Here is a 17,646-nt window from a genome sequence, read left to right as displayed (position 1 = left end):
TGATGTAGATCAGCGGACCGAACCTCGTGAACATACCGCGTGTCATCAATTGGCTAACTATGTCTATCCCTACTCTATTTTATTGTCATTGCATTTCATATTTGTGTGTGAGTTGTTGGAATATCTTTTAATTGCATATTATTTGTCCATAAACCCTATTCACCCCCCCCCTCCAGGGCCTTTCAAGATTTTGCTTATTTATATCTCTAAAATTTGTTTGAATAGGCTACACCCAATTTTTAGTTTCATGTGTATAATATTTGGATTGACACGAAACCAATGTAAAGCCAATTTGAATATTCATGTTATTTTGATCGACATGAAATGAAGTTTTACCTAAGGAAGTATAGTGTTGTAAAAGTAAAAAAAATATCTGAAAAAACAGCATTATAATAGCAAGAGGATTAGAAGTGGCTAAAATGGCACAAAAGGGAATATGGATTTATTCCTAAATAATTCATAGACTTCATTAAAAACTATAAACTAAATATTAATGCTAACTCTAGTATAATTTTATATGATAAAGCGTCCACAAAATAAGTATATAAAAATATTTAAGAATTCATGAAAATCTCTTTTAAATATTCTTAATTTTACTCAAAAATTAGGTTATTCTATAAAATATTAACAAAATATTATATTTTATTATTTCTGTTTTATTTTTTATTACGTCGAAATCAAGCCTTCTTCACTTTTATCTTTTTCTAAGTAATTATGGAGTGGTGTCTTCATCATCTACGTCGATTATGACATTAGGCTGGACCTAGATTTCTCATGATATTATCTTTCACTAGGTTCATTCATCTTTTATCTTCTCACTAACTTTTCAAGTAATTTGAATGAGAACAAATATTAATGAGAACAAATGTTAATTTCATATAAGTGACAATTTTTTTGTTTTTCGAATTCTTTACTTAAGTTAAGTTAGGATTGACCTATTTTTTTAATGAATTCTTGTGTTGTGCACCCGTCAAGAGTTTCTACTACGTCAAATAGTGTTACCTTTGAAATGTCCTAAGTCATAAGGGATTCTGCAACATTTATTATTTGGATACTCGTTATTAACATTTATTCCCACCTTCTTATTCCGGCCTTTGTAAGTGTTGAGCCACAGCTCATGTCTATTATAATTGGTAGTAATATTTGCCTTAAAGGTGTAATAGCGTATCTGTATATTGGTAAATTTTAATTAGGTCTAATTGTGTGAATTATAGAGTGGGGTTTTTTTAAGATCATACATCTTTCGAATGTTGTGATGCCTGCATAATATTGCTAGTTAATTTTTTATTGCATTTGTAAAGAGCCTTAATGGAGATGGTTTTGTTTTGATAGCCTGTTCTGAATAAGCCTTGCATATTAACTTAAAATGTAATATTTATTACTTATTGTGTTATATGGATGTTTGGTTGGGTTACTTATCATTTTCTTATTTATTTAGTTAGTTGAATATTTGGGTTTATACACACACACACACAAACACACACACACACACTTAACGCAAATTTGCGATGACATGCATATTTCTCGAGAAAATTTGAGATGGATATAAGGTGATCTTTATGTTTAGTGGCCTTTAATAAGAATTTTTGTAATGAAATATATTACATGTCTATCTTAAGATATGATAAGTAAGTATCATGTGTATATATTTTATCCACTATAATGATTTCCCACCTTTTGTCTGTCTTGTAAGGTAAGAACTATGTGGATACCTTTTGTCAATTATAGTGATTTTCCTCCTCTTGTTAGGTTTGTTATATCTTTTAATATAGTTGATCAATAGCTTCACATTAGTTGCTATTGCAAGATCATCTGTAACTAATTATATAATACGTTTATGATTCCTTTAGTATTCGAGGAATAAAATATGAAATTTTATAAGACTTACTAATATTTCTTATATCTTTTAGGAAAAATGCTTCTCTGATTGGAAATTTTGTTTAATATGTTCTCCAATTGGATATTAGTTGGTGCTTCTTTGATAGATATGTTTCTTGTTAATATTAATTCAAACGATTCATATAAGTTTATGAATTTTGGATTAATTTCCTTCACATTTTTATTTAAAATGAGAACTGCTAGATCCTTTTGAAGGATATCTCTGAATTTTTTAATAGTTTCTCCATACATAACTCATTGTATTTTTTATCCTGTGAATATTATTAACATCAAAGAATATTTTGTTACCCTATTAATATTACTAACATTAGAGAGTAATGTTTATTAAATATAATCAATTAATACTAAGCTATTATTTTATAGTCTTTTATCAATTTTAAGTGATTTAGTCTTCTATCAATTAATGCTACCTCAATATTTTTTATACTCCAACTTATGAGTGAAATTATATGCAGTTACTTTTATTTAGACAATGATATTAAATTTTAGTCTATCAATATATTTTTTAAATTTCATTGGCTTTTTGTAATTTTGAACTTTTGAGGGGTTGTCTACATTTTTAAAACTTTGTGGGTGTTAATAGAAAATTATATATTTTAGGGGGCTACTACTAATTTTTAGATTTTATGTTTGTTGTTTTAAGTTTTGATAAGTCAAGTTGTTTTGTGTACTTTTGAATTATTGAGAGTGTTTTGTGCCATTTTTGAAACTTTTTAGTTTTTTTGACAATAATTCGTGTATTATATTATGTTAGCTACTTATTAATTTTTTATCTTTTTATTATCGTTTAAACTCATTGGTGATTACATGCTATTATCTTTTTCTATCATCCCTGAGGCTTAATTGAAGCGACTAAGAGCTTTTTACGATGGGGAAAGGGGAATCTATGTTCAAATCTGATAGTAATCCCTAGAATTCTTCTATGTCATTCGTAAAATTTGAGGGTGTTTTTGTATAATTTAAACTTTTGAGGGTGTTTCTATAATTTTTTAAATATTGAGAATGTTAATTAAATATTTTAAATTCTTTAAAGGATATTGTTAATTTTTAAATTTCATGTTTGTTATTTTAAGTTTTGCTATGTGATGGTGTTTTGTGTAATTTTAAATATTTGAGAGTATTTTGTGTAATTTTTGAAAATTTTTAGGTTTTTTGTTGTTGTTATAATATTTCATGTAAATTATTAATCCTTTTTTAATTATTGAGCTATAAGTAAATCAAGTGCGATTAAGATAGGATATAATTATGATTACGATAGATTAAGATTTAAATAAAATATTTAAAAAAGTGAAGGGTAATATTGACCAAGAAAATATTTTTCCAAACTCGTGCTTTTAAAAGAAGTATGATATATATATATATATGTATATATATATATATATATATATATAAATATATATATATATATATATATATATATAATATATATATATATATATATATAATATATATATAGTACTATATATATATATATATTATATATAATATATATATATAATAGTATATTAATAAACATTGCTGCAAAGAAGGTGCAAAAAAATTCGAGTTTTTAGTAGGTGGAACTATTCCGTTTTGGTTCTTCTCCACATTCTGGCGGTTGATATGAGAATGCCCAAGTTTTTTCTAAAACCACACACATTGATTGATAGTCATCGATTTGAGAAGATCAGACTGTGACACCCCTATTTTCACACATGGCTGCAGTCCTAGGTGAACCCAAAGATGTCAAACCTGCCATGCACCCATACTGTGCAACAACACATTTTACAATAATAGTAATATCTCTCTAGTAGAATCAAATACAAGTGCAGGTGCAAAACAGGTAAAATAAGGGAAATAAATACAATAGACATGATGTAGAAAGAGATATCTAATATATATAATCATGTCTTAACTGAATACAACTGAAGTCTAAAATAAATATGAAGTATCTTAATATGAGTCAACTAAAAATAAACTAAGGCACACAGCCTTTACAAGATAAAATACAAAATTCTAAATGTCTAGAGATAAATATCAACTACGATGGAGTCTCATCTAATAAAAATATGTGATGGCGACTATGCTGGAAGTTCGTCATCCTGGGGCTCTCCAGAACTCTGAGCTGCTGCCTGAAAGAAAATAAAAAAATAAAAAGAGAAACAACAAGAGCGTCAGAGTGCTACAATAAGATCATCTCCATCCGCCCCCAGGGGAAGGTCTACTAGATGTGATTGAGGATCTATCTATTAAGTATAGTCTACCTAGATCATTTACCCTGTATCTAAATAGAATTAATACTTAGAAACCTACAACACGAAACGTAGTACGTCGAGCGAAATAATCCAAACAAGGAAACCCTCATGTATATATCATATGTCTCAAATTGTAGATAACTAAATATCAATACCAGACTAAGAATAAACAATCTAAATAGAACCAATAATTAGAAACTCACAACATGAGACTAGTACGTCGAGCAAAATAATCCAAACAAGGAAACTCTCATGTATATACCATATGTCTCAAGTTGTTAATTGTTAATCATCAATCCCAACTAAAAATAAAGGATAACAATACAAGAAACTAAAAGCATCACAATATCGGACCAAAAATATCTTCTACTATCCTTTGGAAGATAATGTAAACAACTGCATATAATCCTGCGTACTTACAAGAGTAAAGTACATCAGTCATATATAACTAAGCGATGAGTCATGTTCATAAATGGCATCCACCAAGACTCAAGCTATCAGATAATTATTAAAATGCAAATCCTTACAAAGTTTATGATTCATTGCATTATCATGTAAGACAGACTACCAAATCAGCATCCTAAAAGTGTACACGACTCATTAGTCTCATCGCATCAATGTGCGGCCCGGACTACCAAATCAGGTATCCTAGGTATACGGCTCACAAGCCTCATCATATCTACGTACGTGACAGACTACTAGATCAAGCATCCTAAAACCCGACTCAATAGCCTGTACTAATGGTATATCGATGCACTATCCCAAGTAGTACTGAGCGGTGCTCATCAACGATATCCATACAAGTATATAATGTTTAAATAACTCGTATCTCCCGTGTAATCGAAACAATAACTGTGTTAATCCTCTTCGGGATACCCATGTGTGTGCTACGACACTATACGTGTATACTCATGATTATACGTGTATCATCGTGCACCTCGAACCTTGCGTTTGTAAACAAAAGGTGTAAAAAAACAACACTTCAAACAAAAGAGAACACAAGTCAGTCGACCGTCCCTGTAGGCATCGAAAATTGCCTATATGTCTCCACGAACAGCTCAAAGTTAAGAGAAGACGATGAACGTCATCATCTGGTTCACAGAAGCTTGATTGACATCGACGAACGCTTGAAGTGAATCGGCAAACTATGTGAAGCAACGGAGTTTCAGAATAATAAAGATACGAACTGATCGGGAGCACCGTGTCACTTACAAAAGACGAAATTCCCTTCGTGTCTTATTTATTCCACAGATGATCTAATCATTGGAGCTTATAGAACTCTTCGTCAGCTTTCCAAAGCACTTTGAATCGCTCAAATCCGAGTTCGGACGAAGAAGTTACGGCAGAAATGAACAAGTGTACATAACACGGCGTCTCAGCCTGAATGAGACACCCCGAGGTGTCTCGGCCCACCCGAGACACCCCAGGGTGTCTCGACCAAGTCCGAGACACCCTAGGGTGTCTCGGATCAGTTTGAGACACCCTAGGGTGTCTCGGCCCAGTTTGAGACACCCTAGGGTGTCTCCAACCAAGTTTGAGACGCCCTAGGGTGTCTCCAACCAGTTTGAGACGCCCTAGGGTGTCTCCAACCAGTTTGAGACACCCTGAGGTGTCTCCAACGCAGATTTGGGCCCTTATACGATTTTAACCGCCCGTTATCCCCTCAAGCCTATAAATACAAGCCTTCGGCCTCATTTTTTCAGATCTGGAATTCTCGTGCCTCGGTGAAGCCCTGCCGGATTGAAGACTTAAAGTGCACAGATTTTAAAGAGGAGGAGGAGTTAGATCTGTAGCCCGGATCCGTTCCTTAGGATTATCCCGTTGTGGTAATTCTAAGAAGAGCAATTATCTCGCTTTTGTCGAGATAAGCGCTTCTATTTCTAGATCTCCTCGCGGATCGACGAAGCTCTGAGCCTGATCTGATTGCCAGGTAGTCAACGGATATCGACATCCCCGTCACAGGCTAAAGACCCACGCAAACAAGAGACGACGAACGGATCTTGTGTTAGGCTAAAGACCCACGCAAACAAGAGACGACGAACGGATCTTGTGTTTATTTTCAAGAAAGTTGTAATCTTTTATTCTTTTGTTGTTTGAATTCATTTGTAACGCTTAAAGTTTAATGAAATCAATGACTAAGGTAACTTTCGAGGAAAACAAACTGACGACCACAGTGGGAGCCAACAGCCTCGCTGCTGAGGCCGTCGTGACGCAACCGGCATTCATGATCCGGGTGAATGAAGAGATCGAATATGAATTCGATCAACAGAAGTTCGAAGAGTACCTCTCTTCCTCCTCCTCCAGATCTGCCTCTCCAAGAAGGCGCAGGAAGGCATCCCCTTCCAGAAATGTTCGCGGGACCTCCGGCTCGAAGATCCGAGATCCCCTCGCCGTAACTGCACTTACTCCCCGCGACGCTCCTACGACATCTAACGTGGTCAAAGATGTAGATCCAGATCTCCCCTCCACCGTGAAGGTGACCGCTGAGGGTGCTCCAACTAAGATCCGAGATCCCCTCGCCGTAACTGCACTTACTCCCCGCGACGCTCCTACGACATCTAACGTGGTCAAAGATGTAGATCCAGATCTCCCCTCCACCGTGAAGGTGACCGCTGAGGGTGCTCCAACTTTGTCGAAGAGGGCGCGCCAAAGACGTAGTCAACGCCTCGCACGACAATTGGCCAAAAAGCCGCCACCAACCCACCAAGTCTGGAGGCCAAAGTCTGATGCGGCGATTCAGGCTAAGGCACAATCATTACAGCCTTCGAAGCAAGTTCAACCTCCGGCGAACCAACCGAAATCGCCGGCAATTCCAATAGCTACTCCGGGAGATCCCGCGGAATCATCCCAAAGAAGGAAGTCTGTTTTGGAGCGCCTCAGTCCACTTCCCAATGAACAATGCAAGGCGCCAGTTCAAGAACGTTTGGGCCCGATCAAGAATCCCCGAACGACTCAACATGCTGGGGGTCACTGTAGGCATCAAAAATTGCCTATAGGTCTCCACGAACGACTCAGTGTTAAAGATCGACGATGAACGTCACTATCCGATCCATAGGAGTCCAATTGACGTCGACGAAAGATTGAAGTGTATCGACGAGCTACGTGAGCTGATAGGATTTCGGAACAACGAAGACCCGGGCCAATCAGGAATCCGGTGATATTCACAAAAAGGACAATACCCCTCATGCCTCGATCACTCTACAGATAATCCAACCACCAGAACGGATTAAACTCTTCGTCAAGCATCCAACGCACTTGGAATCACTCAAATCCGAGTTCGGACGAAGAATCTACGGGGAAAACAATCAAATACACCTCAATGGAGTCTCAGAAGTTCCAAAACACCCAAAGGGGTGTCTCAGAAATTCCGATACACCCCAGGGGTGTCGCGGAAATTCCGAGACACCCTAGGGTGTCTCGGAAATTTTCGAGACACCCCAAGGGTGTCTCGGAAAATCCGAGACACCCTAAGGGTGTCTCGGAATTTCCGAGACACCCCTAGGGGAGTCTCGGAATTTCCAAGACACCCCTAGGGGTGTCTCGGATTTCTTGAGACGCCCTAGGGTGTCTAGGCACCTTAGGAGCCCCCTATTGCCTATAAATAGCCCCCCTTTGGCCTCATTTTCAAGATCTAGATTTTTGGAGAGCTTGGCGAAGCCCTGCTGCAGCAGAGAGTGGTCGAGCACTTCAACCGAGGAGGAGAGGTCTTCATCAGAGTCTTCATCACCCATTCTCCCTTTTCCTTAGTATTACCCTTCGCCGGTAATCACTAAGAAGAGCTGATATCTCGTTTTAGCCGAGATAGACGCTTTAGGCTTCTAGATCTCACGCGGATCGACGAAGCTCTGTCCGATTTTTCGGAGCAGATCTGAGTGCCCGGTGGTCCACGGATATTGACGTCCCCGTCACAGGCAAAAGACCCACGCAAGTAAGAGACGATAAACGGATCTTGCGTTTGTTTGAAGAAAGTTGTAACCTTTTTGTTTTCATTGTGTAAGAGCCTTATAAAAAGGCGATTTCTTTTTGTTTCATTGTAACGATCTAAGTTGTAATGAACACAGCAATGAATACAACAACTTTCTCCGCAAACAAGCTGGCGACCACAGTGGGAGCCAACGGCATCGCTACCGACGCCGTCGTGACGCAACCGGCATTTAAGATCCGGGTGAATGAAGAGATCGAATACGAATTCGATCAACAAAAATTCGAAGAGTACCTCTCTTCCTCCTCCTCCAGATCCGCCTCTCCAAGCAGGCGAAGGAAGGCCTCCTCCTCCAGAAACGTTCGCGGGACCCTCGGCTCAAAGACCCAAGATCCCCTTGCCGGTGCTGCACTCGCACCACGTGGCGTCCCCGCGTTGCCCAACGTGGTCGAGATCGCAGATCTAGGCTTCTCCTCCACCTAGAAGAAGGCTACTGAAGGCGCTCTAGCTGTATCAAAGAGGACACGCCAAAGACGGCGTCAACGCCTTGCTCGTCAGATGGCCAAGGCTTTGGAGCCGATGGACGGGATCCGCTACAATGAAGATCCAACTCCTCCTCCAAAGCAGAAACGAACGAATGGGTTCGTGTCACAAGGACTCGCTCGACCCTCGAAGAGCGAATCAAGAAGCGCCGCGCACTGCTTGCGCATGCCCGAGCTCTCCTACAGAAAGCGGAGGAGATGCAGAAAGAAGAGGCGGTCAAGACTCCACCAAAATTCAAACAGATGTGGATGCCAAAGGCAAAACAAACGCCTAAGACGAGAGTTGAAGATGTTGCTGCCCAACCTTCACCAAATCCAGGTCCCGTTCTCCTTGCCCCCGTACCTCCGGTGGAATCAGGTAAGAACACGGATCTTTCAACACCCAGGGTCCCTTTGAAGGGTCGCCTCGGTCCCTTACCGGGGAATCGAGGTAAAGTACCTATCAAAGAGCGATTGGGTCCATTGAAAGGTCCCCAAATGATAAACCCGACTGGGGGTCGTTCTAACTCCCCCCAGGAAAATATCAAAGGGAAAACCCCTATTGCCGACCGCATCGGGTTGCGTGTCGAAGTTCAAGAGCCCGTTAAGTTTTTACGCTCACAAAAGCGTAGACTGGAACGAGCGACTTTTGAGAACGCTAATAAAGCATCATATCCCCAGAAGGAAACATATTCGTCTGATGAGGATGGTGTTATACCTAGGAAATCATGCCAACACTCTATAGGTTGCTCCAGTTATCAAACTGATGAGTTGTACTATAGAGCTGGGGGTGCGAGTAAGTCTTGGAAGAGAAACGCACGAGACACGGAGCCTCACTGTCCGTGTGCCAACATCATCAAGGCGGTATTATCAGAATGCTGTTGCTCCAAAACCCCAAGGAGAATTTCGGTGTTCGACAGAATTTCCACCGGAACGTCTGAGACTAAGCCTAGGCATTTCCAACGAAGAAGAAGGATAGTCAAAGACGGAGAATTTCCGAAGGTCACCACAAATATGGCCAGCAAAGGGGCATCGACGGGGGATAATCCCGAGTCAATTCCGCTAGTACCCTGGTATTTAACTCATCTGCAGTCCGGAACCATTACACGAGGGACTTATAGTAGGGTTCGGACGAGATTACCGTCAGAAGACGAAGGATCAGATGCCGGCTCTGCAATTGCATCGGACAACACGGTATCCAGCGAGGGACAACCCCGCGAGGTACTCATGATAAGCGCCGAACAAATGAACAAGATGCTTGAAGATGCCCTGGCTCGGCAGAAAGAAAGTTTCAAGTTCGAGATGGAGATGGCCATGCAGCAGATGAGAGAAATGCATGATCAGCAAATCGCGACTCTGACAACTCACCAAGGGGAACCCACCCGACACAATCATCAGAAGCAAGATGAGAATGAACGGGAAGGGAATAATGTCAACCTAATTATTCCCCCTGTCAACAACGACAACGGAGGTGGTCCTGTAGATGATAATGCGAAAGAGGACCACGTTACCTCTCCCCGAAGCCACTCGAAGACGGATACAAGTGAAGACAAGAAGATGAAGGATTTGGAGAGCAAAATCAACGCATTGATGAGCGCTCAAGAGGAATAATCTCCGGCAATGAACCCTTGATGGTACGGTCATTCGTTGGCACTCTTCGCGGAGCGGCCTTCGATTGGTATCGTCGCCTCAAACCGGGGAGCATCAGCAGTTGGGACGACATGGAGGACATGTTTCTGACGAACTTCTTCGACGACGACACTGAGGTCTCAATCAGCACTCTGTTTGAGGAGAAGCAGAAGAATGGTGAGACGGTTGAAAACTTTGTGAAGAGATTCCGAAACAAGGCAATGAATTGCTGGGATCCGGTCAGCGAAGATTTCATCCTCGAGACCTGTCACAACAATCTTTCCTTGGATATCCTCGAAGCTATGGGAATGGCACCACCTAAGACCTGGAAGGACCTGAACGTGCGAGGAGAACGAGCCGAACGATTCCTTAAGAGGAAGAAGGCGGAAAGGGGTCAAATAGCTAACAATGCCCTACAACCAAACTTTGCCCCTAGGGGTAAAGGAAAAGCACATGCAAATACTGTGGATGCGAATCAAACGTTCGAAGTGCAAGCGCAGCCGCAACAGCAGCAACAAAAGGCGCCTCAACAATCAAGGTGGCAACAGCAGACCCCGAAGCCAAAAGCCTCGGAGCCGAAGTTCCCGAAAGTTTATTCGTTTAGAGAGGATGAAGTTCCCGGTATCTTCAAGTACCTCATTGAGAATAATAAGATCAAATTGCCTCCGGTCCAGGATCAAGAAGACGCCAAAAGAGTCAATGATCCAAAGTATTGCGCATTTCACAGAGCGGTGCATCATCCTACCAAGGTGTGCTATGCCCTTAAGGACAAGATCCAAACTCTAATCGATGTCGGGGTCATCACCATGAAGCAGCCGAAGGAGAAGAAAGTGGGTGCGAATGCAGTGACGATTAGCTTCGGCTCTTTTCCCTTGAACCAGTTCCAGCTTGAGCCAGTAATAAAGGCAGCAGTGAAGACGGTGAACGATGATCCTCACAAGCAACGCCAGAAAGGACTGGTGCCACACGCAGCCCCGAATGGCGAGATTCTTTGGGTTCATCCAGACCTGGTCGAAGACGAACAATGGACGGGAGCCTCCTCTAAGAGGAAGTCAAAAGGAAAAGGTAAATCTTGTTATAGAGCTTCTGCTATTCCAGGGGAAGATGACGAAGAAATTCCCGCCTTCCCGCTTTCTGAAGATGAACAGGAGGCCTTTGCGACCCGAAGCGGGAATGAGTATCACTACAAGTACCCGGATGCTTCCGAGCAATTGGGTACTAAAACTCCTCCTTCCAAGACATTGTCAGAACTGGGTATTTCAGCAATTCCCCCGACGCCTATAGCTACGGAGAAAGTCCAGCAGAAGGAGAAGGGGAAAGAACCTTTACGCCAAGAGGCCCAAAACCCGAGGCAGTCTCGATTCAATCATCCGATTGGAAGAGACAAACCGGGAAATGCGAGCTCTCCGCCTCAGTTTGACATCATGGCGCAGTTGGCCAACATCCCGGCTAGGATAACCCTATACGAGTTGTTGCGCCTTTCAAAAGACACAAGAAAAGCATTGCAAGAGGCCTTGAGTGACTCTGAAGCTTTCTTAACTAGAATCAAGCCATCTCCTGAAGAACCAGAGCCGTCAGCTCAACACTGCAATCTCGCAGCACATCATTTTCCCTGCATCTCTTTTACCAAAGAAGACATGCAGACGAAGAACTCAAAGCATGATCGGCCTTTGTATTTCATAGGGCACATCGGCTCCAGCATGGTCAACCGGATCCAAGTTGATCCGGGTTCTGCTGTTAGCATCATGCCATTCCGATTGATGCATCATCTCGGAATCCCGACTAGCAAGCTAGCCTCCACCGGCACTACGATTTATGGATTCAACACCAGCAGGTCTAGACCCCTGGGGAAAATTCGAATCAAATGCCAAATCAGGGATTTAAAATCAGAAGTCACTTGCTATGTGATTGATGCAGAAACGTCCTATAACTTACTGTTGGGTCGACCTTGGATCCACGGTAATCTTATAGTCCCGTCAACTCTGCATCAATGCCTCAAGTATGTGGACTCAAATAATGAAGTCAAGATGGTGGTCGCGGATAAGCAACCTTTTAAGGGATTGGAGAACTATTTCATCGATTCCCTTCTATACGGCGCTGAATCCGATACTAAATCACCGCCCCAAGGAACGGACAGCGGAGATGAAGCTGACACCGAATCCGGGTTTGATTACGATGGTGGTTTTGTACTTAATGACATTGTACCCATTGTAATCAATCTTGACGATGATAAATCATCGGAAAGTAGTTGTAATTGGCAACTTGCCGAAGAACTATCAATAAACGATGATTTAGAGTACTCGATGTGTCTTGATAATGTCACTAAAGAGCTATATGATAACCCCGATTTGTATATGCCTCTGCAATCATTTTGTCTGACGAAAAAGCAGGTACAAGATCCATGCGGAGCGACGCTTGTCATCCCCGCGAGAGCATGGAGTGGAAAAGAAGTCGTCTACGGCAAAGGAAAAGAAGCTTTGATACCCGATCACTTCTTAGAAGAGGAAGACGATGAAGATAAACCTGCCCCTCATCTATTTAGATATGATGCAAAAGCGCGCGATATGATGGAGAAGTATGGATATGACTTCACACTCGGAGAGGGTCTTTTCTTTGGTCGAGGTCCGCGAGTTCTACCTCGAATGGCCTATGTACCGAAGGGAAAACCCGATGATTATTATCGTCACAAGAGAGGTCTCGGTTATGTTTCCTCATCCGACGATGAATGTTGCTGGCAAATCATCGATCAAATTGCTAACAAAGCTAGAAATGGAGGCTCATCCGATTCCTCAGCTTGGGATTCCGATTCTAGTATCGGTGAGATGTTTAAGAAGCTGATGTCGAACATGGTTACGGTCGATCCTATCACCATAGAGGAAGACGACCAGATGCCGACATGGGAAGATCCTTGGGTTCATCACCTAAACATGCAGTATGGTGATAGGTTCGAGCAAAGAGAGCCTCCTACCGAAGATCAAGTACTCCAGGTAAATATGGGCAGCGAAGATAATCCGAAGCCTATATTCATTAGCGATAGCCTCCCGCCCGAAGAGAAAGAAGAGTTGATCTCTCTCATCAGGGAGTACATCGATGTGTTTGCCTGGAATTATGAAGACATGCCAGGGCTCGATCCAAACGTAGCAGTGCATCGTCTCAATATCAAGGCGGATGTCAAACCTGTCAAACAACAACAAAGACGGTTTCGCCCGCAAATGATGGAGGCGATCGAGTCCGAAGTTAAGAAGCTTATTGACTCGGGCTTCGTTCGGGAGGAGCAACATCCAGAATGGCTTGCCAATATCGTCCCGGTCCTTAAGAAGAACGGTAAGGTCAGGATTTGTATCGACTTTCGGGATCTCAACGCTGCTTGCCCAAAAGACGATTTTCACCTTCCCATCACAGATGTTATCATCGACAATACGTGTGGGTTCGAGAGGATGTATTTCATGGATGGTTTCTCTGGTTATAACCAAATAAAGATGCATCCAGATGATGAAAAGCATACTGCGTTCTTGATGCGAGCTCATCAATTGAAGATGAATCCTACCAAGTCTTTCCTCGGAATGTCCAGTGGTAAATTCCTGGGGTTTGTCGTCACTACCAAAGGTATTCACATCGACCCCGATAAGGTAAAGGCGATTAATGAATTGCAGCCTCCGAGAAACCTCAAGGAGCTCAGAGGATTGCAAGGACGATTGGCTTACATCCGTCAGTTCATCTCGAACCTCTCAGGAAAATACCAACCATTCTCCAAGCTCGCAAAGAAGGGCGTGTCTTTCGTATGGGATGAAGCTTGTCAAAAGGCATTCGAGAGTATTAAAGAATATCTCTCAAAACCTCCTATACTCGTTGCACCGAAATCGGGCAAACCGTTCTTGATTTATGTCAAGGCGACGAGCCACTCATTAAGTGCATTGCTTGCACAAGATGACGATAACGGTCACGAGCAGGCAGTGTATTACTTGAGCCGAACCATGGTGGGCGCCGAGTCTCGATATCCTATGATTGAGAGGGAATGCCTCGCCTTGGTGTTCGCCATTCAGAAGATGCGGCATTATTTGGTCGGGCAGACCATTTACGTCATCTCTAAAGTTAATCCGGTTCGAGTATTCATGACTCAACCAGCTTCCATGAGCTGGCGATTAGCAAAATGGGCCTTACTCTTGTCCCAATACGACTTGCATTTTAAACAACAGAAGTCAGTAAAAGGACAGGCCATCTGCGATCTCCTGGCAGACAATCCAACGACGGATACCGCCGAGATATACGACGGCTTACCGGATGAAACCCACGAAGTCAACGCGACTTCACATCAACAAGTATGGCGTTTATACTTTGACGGCGCTTCGCGAGCAACTCATGTTGCAAGTGCTCCTGGAAGTTCTAAAATCTCCTCCGAAGTTGGAGTAGTCTTAGTTTCCCCAGGAAAACATGTGATGCCTCGAGCCTACTCGCTAACCGAGCCGTGCTCGAATAATGTAGCAGAGTATAACGCATTGATTATAGGACTCAGTTTTGCTAAAGAACTGGGGGTGGAGTATCTCGAGGCCTTCGGTGATTCTCACAGGGAGAGTACGAGGTTCGAAGTCAAGATTTAATACCATACCATAAGATGGCAGTGGAGATGGCAGAATCATTCGAAGGATTCTTTATCGAACATATTCCACGGCTACAGAATACTTACGCAGACGCGTTAGCAGCATTGGCCGTGTCTCTAGCGCAACCTCCCGAGATAGAACAGTTTGTCACGGTAAGAACTCACCAACTTCTGATACCGCTCTACAATGAAGATGCCAAGGAAGAAGAGGTTCAAGAGGTGCACGCTACTCAAATCGGGTTCGAACCACGAGATTGGCGTTTCCCCATCATCGACTACGTCTTGCATGGAATCTTACCAGAAGATATAAAGGAAAGAGAGTCAATCAGACAAAGAGCACCAAGATTCTACTATAATACGGAGAATCGAACGCTATACCGCAGGGGGTACGTGGGTTGCTATTGCGCTGCCTATCAACCAAAGAAGCTGAAGAGGTCCTTAGGGAGGCACACGAAGGAGAGTGTGGTGCACACCAACCTGGTCCCAAGCTCTACGATCGCATCAGAAGAATGAGATATTTTTGGCCTTCCATGATGAGTGATGCAATTGCATATGCCCGAAAGTGTAATGCATGTCAAATGCACGGGAATTATGTGCACCAACCTCCGGAGCATCTGCATCCTTCGGTCACGTCATGGCCGTTCGAGACTTGGGGAATGGACATTGTTGGCCCTATAAATCCCCCATCAGTCAAAGGCGACCGGTTCATCCTGGCAATCACCGATTACTTCTCCAAATGGACTGAAGCAGTTCCGCTCAGGGAAGTTAAAACGAGCAACGTCATTGGATTCATCAAGCACCACATCATCTATAGGTATGGCGTTCCAAGACGAATCATACATGACAACGGTCCTCAGTTTGTCAGCAACGCCTTCATAAGGTTCTGCGAAAAGTTTAAAATTCAGGACATCTCGTCGACGACTTATAATCCTACAGCGAATGGATTAGCTGAAGCCTTCAACAAGACTATCATCAAACTCTTGTCAAAGATCGTGAAAACTAACAAACGAGACTGGGATGACAAGCTTGGCGCAGCTCTATGGGCCTATCGGACCACGGTGCGCACACCAACAGGAGCAACTCCGTATTCGCTGGTATACGGATGTGAAGCTGTTCTTCCATTGGAGATCCAAATACCATCTCTTCGGATCGCTCTTTCAACCCAGATGTCGACCGAAGAACAACATCAGAAACGCCTCGAAGAACTCGAGAAGCTCGATGAAGAACGCCTGGTGGCTCAACAGCATATTGAGTTTTACCAAGCTAGAATCTCTCGAGCCTTCGACAAAAAGGTTCGACAAAGGAGTTTCAAAGAAGGAGATTTGGTTCTAGCTGTGAAACGGCCTATGATCCTAAACTCCAAGAAGAAGGGTAAATTCGAACCCAAATGGGAAGGACCATTCGTAGTAGAGACAGTCTACTCGAGTGGCGCATATCGCCTTGTCACCAAAGACGGCGACCGGCTCATGATGCCGATAAACGGCAAATTCCTGAAAAGATACTATCCTTAGTATCTTTTTGGATAACCAATGCATCGGGAAGTTCCCGGAAGAATACCACATGGGTATTCTTAGGGATAACCCGGTCATTGTGGAATCGACGGATAAGAAATCTACATTCGAACTCTAAAGGTCAGAATGTCTCTTCTTATTCTCGACAAAATTCCCCAACTCTTATGAGTTACGTTTGTGAGATGAGATCTAATCCTCTGATAGGTTAATCTTTCCTCACCAAACCATCCGCTGATCAAATCAAACGACAGTGGACCCACCAACATTTCCATCTGCCAGTCATTGGCATTCATAATGCAAATAATCCTCCCGTCAATGCAGGGGGTGGTAACGAGAATGCTAGTGAAAACACAGGTGAAAGCTTGAAGATCAAAAACCTCGAGAGCAAAATCAATACATTGATTTCCGCTCAAGAGATGAAGAAAACGAGCATTCCCTGTCCATACCCAAGAGAGTGGGAATCGATCCCATATCCGGCGAAGTTCAATCTAATTAACTTCACGCCGTTTAATAGGATGGGTTCACCTACTCAGCATTTGATTTTGTTCGCTGGAAAATTCGTGTCTTTCTTTGTTATTGATTCCATTGTCATCTTGAGTTACAACTTTTTGAGTTACAAAAGATCCGGTCTTTTTATAAGATCCGGTTACAACGAAAATCAAATAAAAATAAACAAAGATTACAACTTTTCTCCTTTTGTGTCGAACGAATCGCGAGCTCCTGTTTTGCGGTCGCTCGCTTTGTGGGTTCTTTGCCTGCGCCGGGGTTGTTTGCCGTGGACCACCGCGAGATCTAGATCCGGTCGGATCTACGCAGTACGACGGGTATTATTTCACCAAGGAAATAATAGCCGGGGAGGATTGTTTCACCAAGGAAACAATCGTCCAAGTCTCGGGATCTAAGACCAAGCTTAGATCCGGAGTATGCCTGCGTAGATCTGAGATCTGATCCTCTCGAACACCTGCCTTATTTGACGTTGATGATCGCCGAGCACCAGATCTGAAGGAGTGAGTCCCCGAAGTCCCAAAGTTTCAATCTTTTTTAAGTTCCGAGTCTCCAATCCAGCAGGGCTTCGCCTCTCTCCAAATTTTCCAACCTTTTGAAATGAAGAACCCCTTGGCCTATTTATAGGCTCTCGTTACTGTGCCCGTGCCCGTGTGCACGTGTGGCCAGCTCAAGGTGGCCGGCCACCTCAAGGGGGCTCGGCTCATGCCGAGCCACCAAGAGGTGGCTCGGCCGGCCACCTTGGTGGCTCGGCCACCGAGCCACCTCTTGGTGGCTCGGTGGTGGCCGAGCCACCTTGGTGGCCGCCGAGCCACCAAGGAGGTGGCTC

This window comes from Asparagus officinalis, chromosome 3 (assembly GCF_001876935.1).
Source record: "Asparagus officinalis chromosome 3, Aspof.V1, whole genome shotgun sequence".
Classification (NCBI taxonomy): Eukaryota; Viridiplantae; Streptophyta; class Magnoliopsida; order Asparagales; family Asparagaceae; genus Asparagus; species Asparagus officinalis.
This window is presented reverse-complemented; position numbering follows the sequence as displayed.